Source organism: Thalassophryne amazonica, chromosome 16, assembly GCF_902500255.1.
Source record: "Thalassophryne amazonica chromosome 16, fThaAma1.1, whole genome shotgun sequence".
NCBI lineage: Eukaryota > Metazoa > Chordata > Actinopteri > Batrachoidiformes > Batrachoididae > Thalassophryne > Thalassophryne amazonica.
In genome coordinates this window covers 24,728,728-24,751,379 of record NC_047118.1, presented here as the reverse complement: position 1 = coordinate 24,751,379, position 22,652 = coordinate 24,728,728, and the positions used below count along the sequence as shown (strand labels likewise).

The following is a 22,652-nucleotide window of genomic DNA, read 5'->3' as shown; positions in this document are numbered from 1 at the left end:
CAAGTCTGTTGTTTCTTAAGGAAGGATAAGGATTTTTCGATACCAGTATGTAGATGTGGCTATCTGTTTGTGTCCTTGTGTAAGATATTTAATCTGCATTGTCCCAGTCCACCCTTCTGTAAATGCATTCCATCCAGGGGGAGTTGTAGACTCTTATCTGTTTCACACTACAAAATCCAGGAATAAGCACCTGCACCAGTGGGCCTCAGGGCCTATGTAGGAGCAAGGATAGTTGGAAAACTTGAAGGGAATGATTTCAAGGAGCAGGGTCTACACTCTACTCTCTATTCTAGAGTCATCAAAGAGTATAGTAGTAGTTGCAAAGGTTGTAGCAGTAGTACAGAGTAGATTAAGTAGTAAATATGTATCTGTTCTCAGAGCAGAAGAGCACTTGAAAAATTGTTTCCATCCAAGACAAACTGGGCTAAAGATTCCTTCAAGAACCCCATTTTTCGCAACACTTTTTGCACAAGAAAAGGTTGAGTAACACTTTTATATATGCATGAACTCTGTTTATTCAAGGTTTGCTTTCCAAAGAACGGCAAAGGACTAAAATAATCTGTGAATTACCTGTGAATTTTGTACACTAGAAGAAAAAAAAAAACTAAGATCAAAAAATACTTCTGTGGATGTTTTATACTTGGCCTAATCTCTTGATATGTCTGTGTTTCTCTATTTTCAGTTAGTTGTCTGTCCTTGTTCATTTGGATTTCTTTTTCAACTTGGCAGGTGCTTATTGAAAGTCGAGAGTGACTTTTACCAGTTGCAATGATACATGTACATGATAAAGGTTTAAGAGCAGAGAAAGCTTATCATAGTGTATTACATAAAAGTTGTTATATTTGCATGACTCTCTGTATTTTTTGAGAGACAAAAATATATTATTGTGTGCAATGAGTGAACTTTAATTGAAAACAAAACCCATTGAGGCTGAAGTACATTTTCGTCAAGTACCTTGCTTTGAACAGTTGGGTTTTAGCTGTTTTCTTTAAATGATTTCACATTTGATATTTATTAGTTTGGTTTCATTTGGCCTGACTGTATTGTGTGATGATACTGCAGTTGCTGTTACTTCTCCTTAAGGTGCAGGCAGACTGAGTGTGCATGGCAAAAGTCAGAAAAACACCACATGGTTGTTTATGAGAAACTTCTCCGATACTAAGATTACTCATGCAAAAATGATCTCCTTCTGCACTGTCACAGTTTGAATGCATTATCTGTAAACTCTCTTTTTTAAATATGAAAGCGCAGTATGAAGATATAGTAGAGATGAAAAACTAATAGCATGTACTATATGAGTCAAGCACACACAAAGAGGATTCAGACAATAATGGTGTCAACAATTGTATCAGTCAGTGGAAAATCAATGCAGCACCAGCATGTTTTCAAGCGCTGGTGTTCATTAAATTCAACTTTAATCAGCACAGTTGTGTAACAGTATTTTATGATTTTCAGTATTTTTAATACACTAGAGCCTGTGCTCTTCAAAATAGCTTCATTCACACTAAAAATTGTATCTCAGCTAGGCTTATTAAGAGTGTTACATTTTGGACGGCTGTGGTGCGGTACAATCTGCTCACTATAATTTGATATTTATCGTCTAAGTGATAATAACTGTGCTGAAAAATTGAAATGTCACTTTAGAGCAACTGTTTTGTGGGATACAACCAATAACACATTAGTCTTAACACTGGATCCTGTGATTATATGTATTAGTTATTGCTGTAGAGACCATGCAATGACACTGAGACATATTTCAAATAATGTCTGCAAAGATATATGGTAGCTTCTGCTGTGCACAAGCATTTGACAAACCTATATGAAGCTGCCCTGTGTCTTGTACAAACTAAAAATGAAATGCATTTGTGTCAAGGCTAGCGGTCTGGGTACTTTTAGTTCACTGGATACATTTTTTTTTCCGACAGAAAGAAATGCAGTGCTGTCCAAATATTTTTGGTGCTATTGACTTTCATAAAAATGTAATGTCTGTTCCAGAATATCAAATTTAAAATGCCAACAAAAATCAAATGTGAGAATCATTGTAGTTCTTTAATTCATCAAAGCCTGATTCCATACAAGCAGAATTTTATATAATGTGCAGAACAACACTTAAAGGCAATGTTTTAATTTTTAATGTGAAAAGTAGTCATGTTTTTTAATTATTTACATTTACTAGATAGTAATACCCATGGACATGAAGACAGTCAGGGCTACGGCAATCTGATATTTAACCCCACTGAGGTGGGCCTTCATCCAAATGAGTGAGCACTGGCTGATCTTGCCCGCATAAGTCTAGAATCCACATAAGTGTGCATCACATTCTGGTATAAATTCAAATTTCTTGACCTTGACCTTTGTCAAAATTAATTATTTTCAGGCAATTTTAGGGCCAACCTTGACTGTTATACCATGGTAAAAATCAGCAAAGGGACAAGGGAGGAGTAGGCTAATAAACAGACAAGCAGACATGACCTTTGCCCAAATTATCAACCTTTGTCACATTTCATTTTACTGTGCAATTCCAAAACCTAAGTCCATATGTGTGACATGTTTAGTACAAAACGGAGGAATAAGCTAAAATTTTGGCCTTTGACTCCAAGACTTTGACTCTAATGATTGACCTCTGGTAAATCTGACCTGCCTGGGCAAATCTGGAACCCACTTCTATATGTATGCCAAGTTTGGTGTAAATTAGAGGGATCAACTAAAATTTTGGCTATTGACTCCAAGGCCTCTGGTAAATTTGATCTTGCCTGAGAAATTCCAGAACCCATTCATATATTTGTGCCAAATTTGGTGGAAATTGTCCATTGGACTTGGAAGGAGTGGGGAACAAAAAGCCAAACATTGCTCAAATTATAGCATGATATTGATCAAAATGTGTAGACACAATAGCTGTGCTTAAATGTATTTTTCCCCCTTTTCCCCATTCATAATTAAATCAACAGAAAATTTAATTTGGAGTGTACACGCATTCCTATTCAAACAAAAATCAAATGTGAAATATTTTAAAAATCTGATCAAATGCAACCTGAAAGTCCAATAAGCACCTAGAAGATAAGAAAAAAAAAACACGTTTGTATGTGCTACAAGACACAACCCAAAATTCATATAAATTGCAGGAGATGACAAATAAATTATTATAATGTTAAATGTGATAAGTGGTTGTGCATTATGTTTAATAAAACTGATACAAAAATATTAGATATTTAGCAGCATTTCATTGTTTTTAGAAGTTTTAGACAAAAAATAGTTTGCATCGTACTGCATTTTTAAAGAATATTTATATGTATTTAAAAAAAAATCCCAGATTCCAAGATTTTCAACAAGGTTTGAAACAAAAATGTAGACTGCTGATAATACAGCTTTAATGCAGGTAATAACATACAATAATTTGCACAAAAATTCCTGTGCACCTCTACTATCTTGTGCGTGTATAAATGATGAATAAAATCTTAATCCTGTGTTTTGCTTCTTATGCAAAAACGATAAGAAACGTAACACCAAATTCACTTTTAATAATCAAATATAATTAAATTGTTATGCAGCGAATTAAAGCTCCACAGACCATTAGGCCCGACCTGTTGCCTGTCAGCACTGCTCTTTATAAAAAGGCGCTGCTTTGTGGAGTTAATCAAGTGCAATAACACTTTCATCCAATATTTATTGACAAATTCTAAAGCAAAACTTCAAATTATTTTGCCCTGGATTCCTAGCAGTTACAAATTATAGACCAAACACATTGCAGTTAAGCTGACCCTGTGCAAGCTGCATTTTGGACTTTTACTCAAAATGCATGATGCAGTACTTTAGTACTACTGCAAAGACATAATATATGGCTATGTCACTGTCTGAAACAATTTTAAAGTCCACCATCAAATAACTGGCTAAAATTAAGAGTTTGTTGACACATCTGTTTGATTGTGGCCTTGAAAGAAAACTAATTGTAGGCACTAAAGTAGATGATGCAGGAAAAGGAGGCATTAGAAACTACGGATAGACCGATATTTGGCTGGGCCGATAATTGGCATCGGCCAATAATCCCTCTGGATGCTCGGTAGGGATAGACCGATAATTGGCCAATGCCAATAATTGGTATGGCCGATAAACATTCAATAATCGGCCAAGCTTTGTCTATCCCCATTATCAACAACCAAGTATCACGGCAGTTTGTAATGGCATTACGAAAAGTCAACTGGGTTTGTGATATCATCGCAAAAATTGGGCACTATGGTTAGGGGAGGGGAGACAAGTTATGGTTATAGTTAGCGTTAGCAGACGGGGGAGGATTATAAATAGCAAAATAATAATAAAAAAAAAATGCCACAAAAAGTGCCCCATTTTCGTGACAGGGCACAAAAATTAGAATAATCATTTCAGTATTTCACATATTGCTTCATACTGTCACAGTGCATAAAGCTGCTGGACACTGAGAAATGTAAGTGTAGCTTGGCAACCATCTGCATTTCTAACATTTCTACAGCCAACTCCAACCTGATCACCTTAATACACAGCGTAATAACCGGAGTGTAGCTGAGCTCCGGATTTTCATTTGTGGTTGTTTTCAGATCACGTTTTCCAAGTGTGATACATCTGACTGACATGACATGTAATGATTATAAAGGGACATTACTGATTACTGCATCAAGATAAAGGTCCAATATTTACATTCTGTTCTAAATCTGATGTGACTGCCCCTCTAGTTCCAGATTTACACTTGTCAGTGTTCAGAGATAAAAAGGAAAAGACAAAACAAAGGTTTAGATGATGGTATCTTGGCTTTCTCTAATTATTTGTTGCTGATATATATTTTTTTTTGCCCTTTTGATTTCTGTACAAAAGATCTATTTCTATATTTGCAATAAATTTACTATTAAAAATAAAGTGTCCCACTCATTCACTTGAGTTTAATGCTCCTTTAAAGTTTGCATACTTGCATACTGTATTCTATAAACCAGGGTTGTAGCCAGGAAATTAATTTTGATAGAAGTCCCCTGTCCACTACATGTCAAAAACATGACATTTCAAGCATTTTAAAACAAATAATTATTTTCTTAAGTAAAGCAACTGTTTTATTTGGCATTTCTCACATTTCTAAAGAGTGAGTAACTGGGTACAATCGTTTTCTGAAATGATTGTTTCTCGCATTTAAAAATGTCATTTTTGAAGAATTTGTTCTACCAGTATTTTCAATGTTTCAAATCACTGAATCATTTTTCTGAAGCAAATGTATTGCCTTGTGTTTCAAATGTTATAAAACAATGATTTATTTTCTAAATGGTTTGTTTCATTTGGCATTTCTCACATTCAAAAAAAGTGAGGCTTTTTTTTTCTTTACTTTTTTAAGCATTTTGATCCATTAGCATTCTGAGTGTTTCAAATCACTCAACCATTTGTGGAGACAAATGTTTCACTTTGTGTCTCAAAGGCTTCAAAACTATTTTTTCTGAAAGGTTTGTTTCATTTGGCATTTCTCACATTCAAAAGAGTGAGGCTTTTTTCTTTACTTTTTTAAGCATTTTGATCCATTACCATTTTGAGTGTTTCAAATCACTCACTCATTTGTGGAGACAAATGTTTCACTTTGTGTCTCAAAGGCTTCAAAACAGTAATTTTTTTCTGAAAGTTTTGTTTCATTTGGCATTTCTCACATTCAAAAGATCGAGACATATTTTGAAGAATTTGGGTCTATAAGCATTTTGAGTGTTTCAAACCATTGAATCATTTGTGGAGACAAATATTTCACTTAGTGTCTGAGTTTCAAGGCAGTGAATTGTTTTTTGAAGTGGTTGCTTCATTTGGATTGGTATTTCTCACATTTAAAAAAAGTGAGTCATCTCCTGAAGCGTTTGGATCCATTAGACTTTATCTATTTCAAATAACTGAAATGTTTTTCTGAAGCAAATATTGGACCCAGTGTCTCCAAGGTTTCAAATCAGTGAATTGTTTTCTGGAGCATTTCCAACCATTTAATTCTCTTAAACATTTTGTTCTATTAAGTCTCTTCGGCTGCTACCTTGTTTTTCACTCAGGGTCGCCACAACAGATGGGTGAATCTGCATGTTGATTTGACACAAGTTTTACATTGGATGCCCTTCATGACGCACAACTCCACATTGCATAGAGAAATGTGGCAGAGGTGGGGTTTGAACCGGGAACCTTCTGAAACCAAGCCCACTAACGACTTGTCCACTACTTCTGCCTTAAACACTTTGTTTTAATGCAGGGGTGCTCATTACAAGCCTTTCATTGGATTCAGGTGTGTTGGAGCAGGGACACAACTAAGAGTATCAGGAAGGTAGCTCTCGAGGACCGAACTTGAGCACCAGTTTTCTAATGTATTTAAATCAAATCAAATCAATTTTATTTATATAGCGCCAAATCACAACAAACAGTTGCCCCAAGGCGCTTTATATTGTAAGGCAATACCCCTGTGAGCAAGCACTTGGCGACAGTGGGAAGGAAAAACTCCCTTTTAACAGGAAGAAACCTCCAGCAGAACCAGGCTCAGGGAGGGGCAGTCTTCTGCTGGGACTGGTTGGGGCTGAGGGAGATAACCAGGAAAAAGACATGCTGTGGAGGGGAGCAGAGATCAATCACTAACAGTGATGCCGGTAACGCGTTACTTAGTAACGCGTTACTCTAATCTGACCACTTTTTTTAGTAACGAGTAATCTAACACGTTAATCTTTCCAAATCAGTAATCAGATTAAAGTTACTTCTCCAAGTCACTGCGCGTTACTTTTATTTTTGCATTGTGGGTTGATAGCAGCATTAAATTTTGGTCCGTGGGCAGGAGGTCGGGGTTCGACTGAACTGCCCACTTTAAGCGAGCTGTGAGCTTTTCATCCGCGGTTTTCTGCAGCAGCTCGTCCTCGCCTCTTAAAGCACGGTGACAACAGCACACCTGCACTGAGCTTTACAAAGACATTTTTATGTTTTTTCCTCCTTTATTTAGAATTCTGAGCTGAGCTGCTCCGTATCTGCTTGTTAAAAACAGCTGATCCTCCGCGCGTCAACAACTAACACTATTTTCCACTCAAATGCACCTAAACTCTCTTTCTGAGGACCACATGATGTGAAAATGCAATAAAACTTTCTTACCTGTAAATCTGGTCATGTTTTCTGCATAAATAAATGTTATCCATTCTTTGTGCTCAACCACCAAAGCAGGGGCGAATCCAGTGGAATGGGGGCGTGGGGCAAGGATGTGCCCCCCCACAACACCCCTAGATTAAAGGTCCAGTTTTGAAGCCTTTTTTTACTACAACTACTACTACTACTTATAATAATAATAATAATAATAATAATAATAATAATAATAATAATAATAATAATAATAATGATAATAATAATTACGACAAGTAAAATGTTTAGAGAGAATTTAAATGTTAGAAAAATGTTAGAAAGAATTTAATAGTTACATTTATAAACAATGTAGGCTAGAAATTGCAAGTTTTACTGTTACAGTGCTGTCAACAGTTAAATATGAGATCAAGAAAGAGGTCTTTTTTTTACTTTATAAAACAAGTATTTATTTTCATTGAAGTCAAGAAAGGGTGACTATAAAGCGAGTTTTGGCAAAACAGGTATCATTGTCATGTTGAGGTGGCAGAGGGTTGTTGTCGACAGCTGGGGAAAGTAACTAAAAAAGTAACTAGTAATCTAACTTAGTTACTTTTACAACTGAGTAATCAGTAAAGTAACTAAGTTACTTTTTCAAGGAGTAATCAGTAATCAGTAATTGGATTACTTTTTCAAAGTAACTGTGGCAACACTGATCACTAATGCTTAAATGCAGAGTGGTGCATACAGAGCAAAAAGAGAAAGAAACACTCAGTGCATCATGGGAACCCCCCAGCAGTCTAAGTCTATAGCAGCATAACTAAGGGATGATTCAGGGTCACCTGATCCAGCACTAACTATAAGCTTTAGCAAAAAGGAAAGTTTTAAGCCTAATCTTAAAAGTAGAGAGGGTGTATGTCTCCCTGATCTGAATTGGGAGCTGGTTCCACAGGAGAGGAGCCTGGAAGCTGAAGGCTCTGCCTCCCATTCTACTCTTACAAACCCAAGGAACTACAAGTAAGCCTGCAGTCTGAGAGCGAAGCGCTCTATTGGGGTGATATGGTACTATGAGGTCCCTAAGATAAGATGGGACCTGATTATTCAAAACCTTATGTTTTAAATTCTATTCTAGAATTAACAGGAAGCCAATGAAGAGAGGCCAATATGGGTGAAATATGCTCTCTCCTTATAGTCCCTGTCAGCACTCTAGCTGCAGCATTTTGAATTAACTGAAGGCTTTTCAGGGAACTTTTAGGACAACCTGATAATAATGAATTACAATAGTCCAGCCTAGAGGAAATAAATGCATGAATTAGTTTTTCAGCATCACTCTGAGACAAGACCTTTCTAATTTTAGAGATTTTGCGCAAATGCAAAAAAGCAGTCCTACATATTTGTTTAATATGCACATTGAATGACATATCCTGATCAACAATGACTCCACGATTTCTCACAGTATTACTAGAGGTCAGGGTAATGCCATCCACAGTAAGGATCTGGTTAGACACCATGTTTCTAAGATTTAGTACAAGTACAATAACTTCAGTTTTATCTGAGTTTAAAAGCAGGAAATTGGAGGTCATCCATGTCTTTATGTCTGTAAGACAATCCTGCAGTTTAACTAATTGGTGTGTGTCCTCTGGCTTCATGGATAGATTAAGCTGGGTATCATCTGCGTAACAATGAAAATTTAAGCAATGCTTTCTAATAATACTGCCTAAGGGAAACATGTATAAACTGAAAAAAATTGGTCCTAGCACAGAACCTTGTGGAACTCCATATTTAACCTTAGTCTGTGAAGAAGATTCCCCATTTACATGAACAAATTGTAATCTATTAGATAAATATGATTCAAACCACCGCAGCGCAGTGCTTTTAATACCCATGGCATGCTCTAATCTCTGTAATAAAATTTTATGGTCAACAGTATCAAAAGCAGCACTGAGGTCTAACAGAATAAGCACAGAGATGAGTCCACTGTCCGAGGCCATAAGAAGATCATTTGTAACCTTCACTAATGCTGTTTCTGTACTATGATGAATTCTAAAACCTGACTGAAACTCTTCAAATAGACCATTCCTCTGCAGATGATCAGTTAGCTGTTTTACAACTACCCTTTCAAGAATTTTCAAAAAAAGGAAGGTTGGAGATTGGCCTATAATTAGCTAAGATAGCTGGGTCAAGTGATGGCTTTTTAAGTAATGGTTGAATTACTGCCACCTTAAAAGCCTGTGGTACATAGCCAACTAATAAAGATAGATTGATCATATTTAAGATCGAAGCATTAATTAATGGTAGGGCTTCCTTGAGCAGCCTGGTAGGAATGGGGTCTAATAGACATGTTGATGGTTTGGAGGAAGTAACTAATGAAAATAACTCAGACAGAACAATTGGAGAGAAAGAGTCTAACCAAATACCGGCATCAATGAAAGCAGCCAAAGAGAACGATGTGTCTTTGGGATGGTTATGAGTAATTTTTTCTCTAATAGTTAAAATTTTATTAGCAAAGAAAGTCATGAAGTCATTACTAGTTAAAGTTAAAGGAATACTCGGCTCAATAGAGCTCTGACTCTTTGTCAGCCTGGCTACAGTGCTGAAAAGAAACCTGGGGTTGTTCTTATTTTCTTCAATTAGTGATGAGTAGTAAGATGTCCTAGCTTTACGGAGGGCTTTTTTATAGAGCAACAGACTCTTTTTCCAGGCTAAGTGAAGATCTTCTAAATTAGTGAGACGCCATTTCCTCTCCAACTTATGGGTTATCTGCTTTAAGCTGCGAGTTTGTGAGTTATACCACAGAGTCAGGCACTTCTGATTTAAGGCTCTCTTTTTCAGAGGAGCTACAGCATCCAAAGTTGTCTTCAATGAGGATGTAAAACTATTGACGAGATACTCTATCTCACTTACAGAGTTTAGGTAGCTACTCTGCACTGTGTTGGTATATGGCATTAGAGAACATAAAGAAGGAATCATATCCTTAAACCTAGTTACAGCGCTTTCTGAAAGACTTCTCGTGTAATGAAAGTTATTCCCCACTGCTGGGTAGTCCATCAGAGTAAATGTAAATGTTATTAAGAAATGATCAGACAGAAGGGGGTTTTCAGGGAATACTGTTAAGTCTTCAATTTCCATACCATAAGTCAGAACAAGATCTAAGATATGATTAAAGTGGTGGGTGGACTCATTTACATTTTGAGCAAAGCCAATTGAGTCTAATAGTAGATTAAATGCAGTGTTGAGGCTGTCATTCTCAGCATCTGTGTGGATGTTAAAATCGCCCACTATAATTATCTTATCTGAGCTAAGCACTAAGTCAGACAAAAGGTCTGAAAATTCACAGAGAAACTCACAGTAACGACCAGGTGGACAATAGATAATAACAAATAAAACTGGTTTTTGGGACTTCCAAATTGGATGGACAAGACTAAGAGTCAAGCTTTCAAATGAATTAAAGCTCTGTCTGGGTTTTGGATTAATTAATAAGCTGGAATGGAAGATTGCTGCTAATCCTCTGCCTCGGCCCGTGCTACGAGCGTTCTGGCAGTTAGTGTGACTCGGGGGTGTTGACTCATTTAAACTAACATAATTATCCTGCTGTAACCAGGTTTCTGTAAGGCAGAATAAATCAATATGTTGATCAATTATTATATCATTTACTAACAGGGACTTAGAAGAGAGAGACCTAATGTTTAATAGACCACATTTAACTGTTTTAGTCTGTGGTGCAGTTGAAGGTGCTATATTATTTTTTCTTTTTGAATTTTTATGCTTAAATAGATTTTTACTAGTTATTGGTGGTCTGGGAGGAGGCACCATCTCTACGGGGATGGGGTAATGAGGGGATGGCAGGGGGAGAGAAGCTGCAGAGAGGTGTGTAAGACTACAACTCTGCTTCCTGGTCCCAACCCTGGATTGTCACGGTTTGGAGGATTTAAGAAAATTGGCCAGATTCTAGAAATGAGAGCTGCTCCATCCAAAGTGGGATGGATGCCATCTCTCCTAACAAGACCAGGTTTTCCCCAGAAGCTTTGCCAATTATCTATGAAGCCCACCTCATTTTTTGGACACCACTCAGACAGCCAGCAATTCAAGGAGAACATGCGGCTAAACATGTCACTCCCGGTCCGATTGGGGAGGGGCCCAGAGAAATCTACAGAGTCTGACTGATGTTCTTGCTTGCCTCTACTGGTGGTTGGCTCTCACTGCGGTATTGTATCACTTCCTGTTCCGGAGCACAGCGGTGTTTTTCTGTATCTGTTAGCTGTTTAATCTGCGCAGTTAGATTGATCTAGTTATCTAGATTACGATTTGTTTCCCAGTGTAATCTTTACGTGCCTTAACTAAAGCACTCCTTCTGCTGAATCACCTCTAAATTATTTACACATTATTCACTTTGCGTGTTTTTAGGAATCCGATAGCTTAGCATAGCTACTAGCTCTTAGCCGATTTAGCATGGCGGCTTCTCCTGTCTCTCCCGCACTTTTCTGCTCTGGGTGTGAAATGTTTAGTTATTCCTCAGCCTCCTTTAGCAGTAATGGTACTTGTAATAAGTGTAGCTTATTCGTAGCTTTGGAGGCCAGGCTGGGCGAATTGGAGACTCGGCTCCGCACCGTGGAAAATTCTACAGCTAGCCAGGCCCCTGTAGTCGGTGCGGACCAAGGTAGCTTAGCCGCCGTTAGTTACCCCCTGGCAGATCCCGAGCAGCCGGGAAAGCAGGCCGACTGGGTGACTGTGAGGAGGAAGCGTAGCCCTAAACAGAAGCCCCGTGTACACCGCCAACCCGTTCACATCTCTAACCGTTTTTCCCCACTCGACGACACACCCGCCGAGGATCAAACTCTGGTTATTGGCGACTCTGTTTTGAGAAATGTGAAGTTAGCGACACCAGCAACCATAGTCAGTTGTCTTCCGGGGGCCAGAGCAGGCGACATTGAAGGAAATTTGAAACTGCTGGCTAAGGCTAAGTGTAAATTTGGTAAGATTGTAATTCACGTCGGCAGTAATGACACCCGGTTACGCCAATCGGAGGTCACTAAAATTAACATTAAATCGGTGTGTAACTTTGCAAAAACAATGTCGGACTCTGTAGTTTTCTCTGGGCCCCTCCCCAATCGGACCGGGAGTGACATGTTTAGCCGCATGTTCTCCTTGAATTGCTGGCTGTCTGAGTGGTGTCCAAAAAATGAGGTGGGCTTCATAGATAATTGGCAAAGCTTCTGGGGAAAACCTGGTCTTGTTAGGAGAGACGGCATCCATCCCACTTTGGATGGAGCAGCTCTCATTTCTAGAAATCTGGCCAATTTTCTTAAATCCTCCAAACCGTGACTATCCAGGGTTGGGACCAGGAAGCAGAGTTGTAGTCTTACACACCTCTCTGCAGCTTCTCTCCCCCTGCCATCCCCTCATTACCCCATCCCCGTAGAGACGGTACCTGCTCCCAGACTACCAATAACCAGCAAAAATCTATTTAAGCATAAAAATTCAAAAAGAAAAAATAATATAGCACCTTCAACTGCACCACAGACTAAAACAGTTAAATGTGGTCTATTAAACATTAGGTCTCTCTCTTCTAGGTCCCTGTTGGTAAATGATATAATAATTGATCAACATATTGATTTATTCTGCCTAACAGAAACCTGGTTACAGCAGGATGAATATGTTAGTTTAAATGAGTCAACACCCCCGAGTCACACTAACTGTCAGAATGCTCGTAGCACGGGCCGGGGCGGAGGATTAGCAGCAATCTTCCATCCCAGCTTATTAATTAATCAAAAACCCAGACAGAGCTTTAATTCATTTGAAAGCTTGTCTCTTAGTCTTGTCCATCCAAATTGGAAGTCCCAAAAAACAGTTTTATTTGTTATTATCTATCGTCCACCTGGTCGTTACTGTGAGTTTCTCTGTGAATTTTCAGACCTTTTGTCTGACTTAGTGCTTAGCTCAGATAAGATAATTATAGTGGGCGATTTTAACATCCACACAGATGCTGAGAATGACAGCCTCAACACTGCATTTAATCTATTATTAGACTCAACTGGCTTTGCTCAAAAAGTAAATGAGTCCACCCACCACTTTAATCATATCTTAGATCTTGTTCTGACTTATGGTATGGAAATAGAAGACTTAACAGTATTCCCTGAAAACTCCCTTCTGTCTGATCATTTCTTAATAACATTTACATTTACTCTGACGGACTACCCAGCAGTGGGGAATAAGTTTCATTACACTAGAAGTCTTTCAGAAAGCGCTGTAACTAGGTTTAAGGATATGATTCCTTCTTTATGTTCTCTAATGCCATATACCAACACAGTGCAGAGTAGCTACCTAAACTCTGTAAGGGAGATAGAGTATCTCGTCAATAGTTTTACATCCTCATTGAAGACAACTTTGGATGCTGTAGCTCCTCTGAAAAAGAGAGCTTTAAATCAGAAGTGTCTGACTCCGTGGTATAACTCACAAACTCGTAGCTTAAAGCAGATAACCCGTAAGTTGGAGAGGAAATGGCGTCTCACTAATTTAGAAGATCTTCACTTAGCCTGGAAAAAGAGTCTGTTGCTCTATAAAAAAGCCCTCCATAAAGCTAGGACATCTTTCTACTCATCACTAATTGAAGAAAATAAGAACAACTCCAGGTTTCTTTTCAGCACTGTAGCCAGGCTGACAAAGAGTCAGAGCTCTATTGAGCTCAGTATTCCATTAACTTTAACTAGTAATGACTTCATGACTTTCTTTGCTAACAAAATTTTAACTATTAGAGAAAAAATTACTCATAACCATCCCAAAGACGTATCGTTATCTTTGGCTGCTTTCAGTGATGCCGGTATTTGGTTAGACTCTTTCTCTCCGATTGTTCTGTCTGAGTTATTTTCATTAGTTACTTCATCCAAACCATCAACATGTTTATTAGACCCCATTCCTACCAGGCTGCTCAAGGAAGCCCTACCATTATTTAATGCTTCGATCTTAAATATGATCAATCTATCTTTGTTAGTTGGCTATGTACCACAGGCTTTTAAGGTGGCAGTAATTAAACCATTACTTAAAAAGCCATCACTTGACCCAGCTATCTTAGCTAATTATAGGCCAATCTCCAACCTTCCTTTTCTCTCAAAAATTCTTGAAAGGGTAGTTGTAAAACAGCTAACTGATCATCTGCAGAGGAATGGTCTATTTGAAGAGTTTCAGTCAGGTTTTAGAATTCATCATAGTACAGAAACAGCATTAGTGAAGGTTACAAATGATCTTCTTATGGCCTCGGACAGTGGACTCATCTCTGTGCTTGTTCTGTTAGACCTCAGTGCTGCTTTTGATACTGTTGACCATAAAATTTTATTACAGAGATTAGAGCATGCCATAGGTATTAAAGGCACTGCGCTGCGGTGGTTTGAATCATATTTGTCTAATAGATTACAATTTGTTCATGTAAATGGGGAATCTTCTTCACAGACTAAAGTTAATTATGGAGTTCCACAAGGTTCTGTGCTAGGACCAATTTTATTCACTTTATACATGCTTCCCTTAGGCAGTATTATTAGACGGTATTGCTTAAATTTTCATTGTTACGCAGATGATACCCAGCTTTATCTATCCATGAAGCCAGAGGACACACACCAATTAGCTAAACTGCAGGATTGTCTTACAGACATAAAGACATGGATGACCTCTAATTTCCTGCTTTTAAACTCAGATAAAACTGAAGTTATTGTACTTGGCCCCACAAATCTTAGAAACATGGTGTCTAACCAGATCCTTACTCTGGATGGCATTACCCTGACCTCTAGTAATACTGTGAGAAATCTTGGAGTCATTTTTGATCAGGATATGTCATTCAAAGCGCATATTAAACAAATATGTAGGACTGCTTTTTTGCATTTACGCAATATCTCTAAAATCAGAAAGGTCTTGTCTCAGAGTGATGCTGAAAAACTAATTCATGCATTTATTTCCTCTAGGCTGGACTATTGTAATTCATTATTATCAGGTTGTCCTAAAAGTTCCCTAAAAAGCCTTCCGTTAATTCAAAATGCTGCAGCTAGAGTACTGACGGGGACTAGAAGGAGAGAGCATATCTCACCCATATTGGCCTCTCTTCATTGGCTTCCTGTTAATTCTAGAATAGAATTTAAAATTCTTCTTCTTACTTATAAGGTTTTGAACAATCAGGTCCCATCTTATCTTAGGGACCTCGTAGTACCATATCACCCCAATAGAGCACTTCGCTCTTAGACTGCAGGCTTACTTGTAGTTCCTAGGGTTTGTAAGAGTAGAATGGGAGGCAGAGCCTTCAGCTTTCAGGCTCCTCTCCTGTGGAACCAGCTCCCAATTCAGATCAGGGAGACAGACACCCTCTCTACTTTTAAGATTAGGCTTAAAACTTTCCTTTTTGCTAAAGCTTATAGTTAGGGCTGGATCAGGTGACCCTGAACCATCCCTTAGTTATGCTGCTATAGACGTAGACTGCTGGGGGGTTCCCATGATGCACTGTTTCTTTCTCTTTTTGCTCTGTATGCACCACTCTACATTTAATCATTAGTGATCGATCTCTGCTCCCCTCCACAGCATGTCTTTTTCCTGGTTCTCTCCCTCAGCCCCAACCAGTCCCAGCAGAAGACTGCCCCTCCCTGAGCCTGGTTCTGCTGGAGGTTTCTTCCTGTTAAAAGGGAGTTTTTCCTTCCCACTGTAGCCAAGTGCTTGCTCACAGGGGGTCGTTTTGACCGTTGGGGTTTTACATAATTATTGTATGGCCTTGCCTTACAATATAAAGCGCCTTGGGGCAACTGTTTGTTGTGATTTGGCGCTATATAAAAAAATTGATTGATTGAATTGATTGACATTGTTTTTGCAAAGTTACACACCGATTCAATGTTAATTTTAGTGACCTCCGATTGGCGTAACCGGGTGTCATTACTGACTACTTGAATTACACTCAAAATGAAATACTACACTCGACAAAAATATAAATGCAACACTTTTGGTTTTGCTCCCATTTTGTATGAGATGAACTCAAAGATCTAAAACTTTTTCCACATACACAATATCACCATTTCCCTCAAATATTGTTCACAAACCAGTCTAAATCTGTGATAGTGAGAACTTCTCCTTTGCTGAGATAATCCATCCCACCTCACAGGTGTGCCATATCAAGATGCTGATTAGACACCATGATTAGTGCACAGGTGTGCCTTAGACTGCCCACAATAAAAGGCCACTCTGAAAGGTGCAGTTTTATCACACAGCACAATGCCACAGATGTCGCAAGATTTGAGGGAGCGTGCAATTGGCATGCTGACAGCAGGAATGTCAACCAGAGCTGTTGCTTGTGTATTGAATGTTCATTTCTCTACCATAAGCCGTCTCCAAAGGCATTTCAGAGAATTTGGCAGTACATCCAACCAGCCTCACAACCGCAGACCACATGTAACCACACCAGCCCAGGACCTCCACATCCAGCAAGTTCACCTCCAAGATCGTCTCAGACCAGCCACTCGGACAGCTGCTGAAACAATCGGTTTGCATAACCAAAGAATTTCTGCACAAACTGTCAGAAACCGTCTCAGGGAAGCTCATCAGCATGCTCGTCGTCCTCATCGGGGTCTCGACCTGACTCCAGTTCGTCGTCGTAACCGACTTGAGTGGGCAAATGCTCACATTCGCTGGCATTTGGCACACTGGAGAGGTGTTCTCTTCACGGATGAATCCCGGTTCACACTGTTCAGGGCAGATGGCAGACAGCGTGTGTGGCGTCGTGTGGGTGAGCGGTTTTCTGATGTCAATGTTGTGGATCGAGTGGCCCATGGTGGCGTTGGGGTTATGGTATGGGCAGGCATCTGTTATGGATGAAGAACACAGGTGCATTTTATTGATGGCATTTTGAATGCACAGAGATACCGGGACGAGATCCTGAGTCCCATTGTTGTGCCATACATCCAAGAACATCACCTCATGTTGCAGCAGGATAATGCATGGCCCCATGTTGCAAGGATCTCTACACAATTCTTGGAAGCTGAAAATGTCCCAGTTCTTGCATGGCCGGCATACTCACCGGACATGTCACCCATTGAGCATGTTTGGGATGCTCTGGACCGGCGTATACGACAGCGTGTACCAATTCCTGCCAGTATCCAGCAACTTCGCACAGCCATTGAAGAGGAGTGGACCAACATTCCACAGGCCACAATTGACAACCTAGAAATGAGACAACCAACTCTATGCGAAGGAGATGTGTTTTTCTGCATGAGGCAAATGGTGGTCACACCAGATACTGACTGGTATCCCCCCCAATAAAACAAAACTGTACCTTTCAGAGTGGCCTTTTATTGTGGACAGTCTAAGGCACACCTGTGCACTAATCATGGTGTCTAATCAGCATCTTGGTATGGGCCACCTGTGAGGTGGGTTGGATTATCTCAGCAAAGGAGAAGTGCTCACTATCACAGATTTAGACTGGTTTGTGAACAGTATTTGAGGGAAATGGTGATATTGTGTATGTGGAAAAAGTTTTAGATCTTTGAGTTCATCTCATAGAAAATGGGAGCAAAACCAAAAGTGTTGCGTTTATATTTTTGTTGAGTGTACAATCTTACCAAATTTACACTTAGCCTTAGCCAGCAGTTTCAAATTTCCTTCAGTGTCACCTGCTCTGGCCCCCGGAAGACATTTGACTATGGTTGCTGGTGTTGTTAACTTCACATTTCTCAAAACAGAGTCGCCAATAACCAGAGTTTGATCCTCGGCGGGTGTGTTGCCGAGTGGGGAAAAACGGTTAGAAATGTGAACGGGTTGGCGGTGTATATGGGGCTTCTGTTTAGGGCTATGCTTCCTCCTCACAGTCACCCAGTCGGCCTGCTTTCCCGGCTGCTCGGGATCTGCTGGAAGGGAACTAATGGCGGCTAAGCTACCTTGGTCCGCACCGACTACAGGGGCCTGGCTAGCTGTAGAATTTTCCACGGTGCGGAGCCGAGTCTCCAATTCGCCCAGCCTGGCCTTCAAAGCTACGAATAAGCTACACTTATTACAAGTACCATTACTGCTAAAGGAGGCCGAGGAATAACTAAACATTTCACACCCAGAGCAGAAAAGTGTGGGAGAGACAGGAGAAGCCGCCATGCTAAACCAGCTAAGAGCTAGTAGCTGCGCTAAGCTAGCAGATTCCTAAAAACACACAAAGTGAATAATGTGTAAATAATTTAGAGGTGATTCAGCAGAGAGAGTGCTTTAGTTAAGGCACGTGAAGATTACACTGTGAAACAAATCGTTATCTAGTTATCTAGATCAATCTAACTGCGCAGATTAAACAGCTAACAGATACAGCAAAACACCACTGTGCTCCGGAACAGGAAGTGATACAATACTGCAGTGAGAGCCAACCACCAGTAGAGGCAAGCCGTCAAATGCTTCCTTTTACGGAAGTAAACTGTTTAAATTGTTACACATCAGTGAGTCATTTTCTGAAGCAATTATTGATTTGGTTCAAAATCCCAAAAAAACCCTGCTTCTAATATTTTGGAGGATGGGACTTTATCAGCTCTGGCTGTTGTATGCACCATGTGTAATGCAATATCCTTTTTGTTGTGTGCAATTATTGATTTGATCATGAAATCACTCACTTCTAACAATACAAAAGCTAATGCGTGCAATGTCTACATGCACTCTTAATGGTAAGAGATGTAAGGACAGGTGGACAGATGGGTACTCAAAAAGGGGAAAAAAGAGTTTGATGATTCTGAACAAGTTATAGCTCCAAAGAGATTCATATGTGAGCTTTAAGGTTTTGCTGAATGCAGCACAAACTGGATGAACAGCATGATGTCTTGTGAGCGAGGGAGTGTTGTGGACTCCAAGGTGAACTTGGCTTTCACCATTCACACAGATTTTTCACAATAAATAAATGTCTTTGATGTCTACTATGTTTTCCTCTGTGATTTTAATAAATTAAGATGGCAAATCTTCCATCAAGTGGAAGTGTAGGCCATGTTATTACACAAATTTAAACTGTACACAAGTTACACTGAGGAAAATAAGTATTTGAACACCCTGCAATTTTGCAAGTTCTCCCACTTAGAAATCATGGAGGGGTCTGAAATTTGCTCTGCTCACACATGTCCAGGCCCGTTTGAAGTTCACTAGTGACCATCTGGATGATCCAGAGGAGGCATGGGAGAAGGTCATGTAGTCAGATGAGACCAGAATAGAGCTTTTTGGAATCAATTCCACTTACCATGTTTTGAGGATGAGAACAACCGCAAGAAAACCAACCCAACCATGAAGCATGGGGGTGGAAACATCATACTCTGGGGGTGCTCTTCTGCAAAGGGGACAGGACGACTGCACCGTATTGAAGGGAGGATGGATGGGGTCATGTATTGCGAGATTTTGGCAAACAACCTCCTTCCCTCAGTAAGAGCATTGAAGATGGGTCATGGCTGGGTCTTCCAGCATGACAATGACCCCAAACACACAGCCAGGGCAACTAAAGAGGGGCTCCGTAAGAAGCATTTCAAGGTCCTGGAGTGGCCTGGCCAGTCTCCAGACCTGACCTCAATAGAAAATCTTTGGAGGGAGCTAAAACTCCAAACCTGAAAAATCTAGAGAAGATCTGTATGGAGGAGTGGACCAAAATCCCTGCTGCAGTGTGTGAAAACCTGGTGAAAAACTACAGGAAATGTTTGACCTCTGTAATTACAAACAAAGGCTACTGTACCAAATATTAACATTGATTTTCACAGGTGTTCAAATACTTATTTGCAGCAGTAACATACAAATAAATTTTTTTTTTTAAAAATCATGCATTGTGATTTCCGGATTTTTATTTATTTTTTTATTTTTTTATGTCTCTCACAGTGGACATGCACCTAAGATGAAAATTTCAGACCCCTCCATGACTTCTAAGTGGGAGAACTTGCAAAATCGCACGGTGTTCAAATCCTTATTTTCCTCACTGTATATGTCATTCATTCTTTTTTGTTTTTTGTTTTTTCTATACCTACTTATTCCAGTTAAGGATCATGGTGGACTGGAGCCTATCCCAGCAGTTGCTGGGCAAGAGGTGGAGTATACCCTGGACAAGCAGCCAGTTCATCCCAAGCCCACTAATTATACATCAGTAGTCATCAAACATTCTAATCCAATTAAATTTTTTCCACAAATCTGATTGGTTAATCGTGTGAGATTTCAGACCGTATAATATCAGGGTAACAACTGTTTCACATTTGGGTGTATTACTCCACACCTTGACCGGTATTCTAACAAGATGTCATTCCTGTTGAATATCATTCCTGTCCTCCACCCAGTATTGTCGGGACATGGAACTGCTGATTTATGCGATGAGACGCACAGTTTGACAGAACACCGGTTGTGCACACTGCTAGCTGTTAGCTGAGAGTAAGAGAAAGTTGCGTACTGATGACGATAATGTCGAAATGGGTGAATTTAAGCTACCATACGAAAGTATCAATGTGGATTCTGATACAGAATTACCGTTTCCCATTTGATGATTACTCCGTGCCCTGATGGCTGTTGGAGTGACGCTGCCTCACGGTAAGCCTCGCCGACCAAATTACCTACAGAAAAAAAAACTGTGCAAACGATGGAATTGGATGAGAATAACCCCCTGGTGTCTGATGAATTGTGGACGTTCATGCTGTTATACAGTCGCAAATATCCGTTACGATTATTCCCTAAATGTTTGCTGGATGCAAAGTTCCAAGTTAGTGATGTCGGGGGTTATCCAGTATGTCACATACCAAGTCAAATAGATCAGACGCCAGCCGTGTTGTCTGTGTTCACACTGATCTCTATTTTATATACAACCCCTGGCAATAATTATGGAATCACCGGCCTCGGAGGATGTTCATTCAGTTGTTTAATTTTGTAGAAGAAAAGCAGATCACAGACATGACACAAAACTAAAGTCATTTCAAATGGCAACTTTCTGGCTTTAAGAAACACTATAAGAAATCAGGAAAAATAATTGTGGCAGTCAGTAACGGTTACTTTTTTAGACCAAGCAGAGGGAAAAAAAATATGGACTCACTCAATTCTGAGGAATAAATTATGGAATCACCCTGTAAATTTTCATCCCCAAAACTAACACCTGCATCAAATCAGATCTGCTCGTTAGTCTGCATCTAAAAAGGAGTGATCACACCTTGGAGAGCTGTTGCACCAAGTGGACTGACATGAATCATGGCTCCAACATGAGAGATGTCAATTGAAACAAAGGAGAGGATTATCAAACTCTTAAAAGAGGGTAAATCATCACGCAATGCTGCAAAAGATGTTGGTTGTTCACAGTCAGCTGTGTCTAAACTCTGGACCAAATACAAACAACATGGGAAGGTTGTTAAAGGCAAACATACTGGTAGACCAAGGAAGACATCAAAACATCAAGACAGAAAACTTAAAGCAATATGTCTCAAAAATCGAAAATGCACAACAAAACAAATGAGGAACAAATGGGAGGAAACTGGAGTCAACGTCTGTGACCGAACTGTAAGAAACCGCCTAAAGGAAATGGGATTTACATACAGAAAAGCTAAACGAAAGCCATCATTAACAGCTAAACAGAAAAAAAACAAGTTTACAATGGGCTAAGGAAAAGCAATCGTGGACTGTGGATGACGGGATGAAAGTCATATTCAGTGATGACTCTCGAATCTGCATTGGGCAAGGTGATGATGCTGGAACTTTTGTTTGGTGCCGTTCCAATGAGATTTATAAAGATGACTGCCTGAAGAGAACATGTAAATTTCCACAGTCATTGATGATATGGGGCTGCATGTGAGGTAAAGGCACTGGGGAGATGGCTGTCATTACATCATCAATAAATGCACAAGTTTACGTTGATATTTTGGACACTTTTCTTATCCCATCAATTGAAAGGATGTTTGGGGATGATGAAATCATTTTTCAAGATGATAATGCATCTTGCCATAGAGCAAAAACTGTGAAAACATTCCTTGCAAAAAGACACATAGGGTCAATGTCATGGCCTGCAAATAGTCCAGATCTTAATCCAATTGAAAATCTTTGGTGGAAGTTGAAGAAAAGGGTCCATGACAAGGCTCCAACCTGCAAAGCTGATCTGGCAACAGCAATCAGAGAAAGTTGGAGCCAGATTGATGAAGGGTACTGTTTGTCACTCATTAAGTCCATGCCTCAGAGACTGCAAGCTGTTATAAAAGCCAGAGGTGGTGCAACAAAATCCTAGTGATGTGTTGGAGCGTTCTTTTGTTTTTCATGATTCCATAATTTTTTCCTCAGAATTGAGTGATTCCATATTTTTTTCCCTCTGCTTGGTCTAAAAAAGTAACCGTTACTGACTGCCACAATTTTTTTCCTGATTTCTTATAGTGTTTCTTAAAGCCAGAAAGTTGCCATTTGAAATGACTCTAGTTTTGTGTCATGTCTGTGATCTGCTTTTTTTCTGCAAAATTAAACAACTGAATGAACATCCTCCGAGGCCGGTGATTCCATAATTTGTGCCAGGGGTTGTGGATGGATGGATGGATGGATGGATGGATGGATGGATGGATGGATAGATGGATAGATGGATAGATGGATAGATAGATAGATGGATAGATAGATAGATA

The 22,652-nt window shown here is 39.5% G+C and overlaps 1 long non-coding RNA gene across 1 annotated transcript; it reads right to left on the bottom strand.

The window, feature by feature from the left end:
* Window positions 1–1,486: 1,486 nt before the first annotated feature.
* LOC117527929 lies at window positions 1,487–16,025 on the bottom strand. The gene is made up of 3 exons (XR_004565636.1): window positions 16,013–16,025; window positions 2,238–2,247; window positions 1,487–1,614 (listed from the first exon to the last, which is right to left on the bottom strand). It is a non-coding gene; the product is annotated as an uncharacterized LOC117527929 (long non-coding RNA).
* Window positions 16,026–22,652: the final 6,627 nt, after the last annotated feature.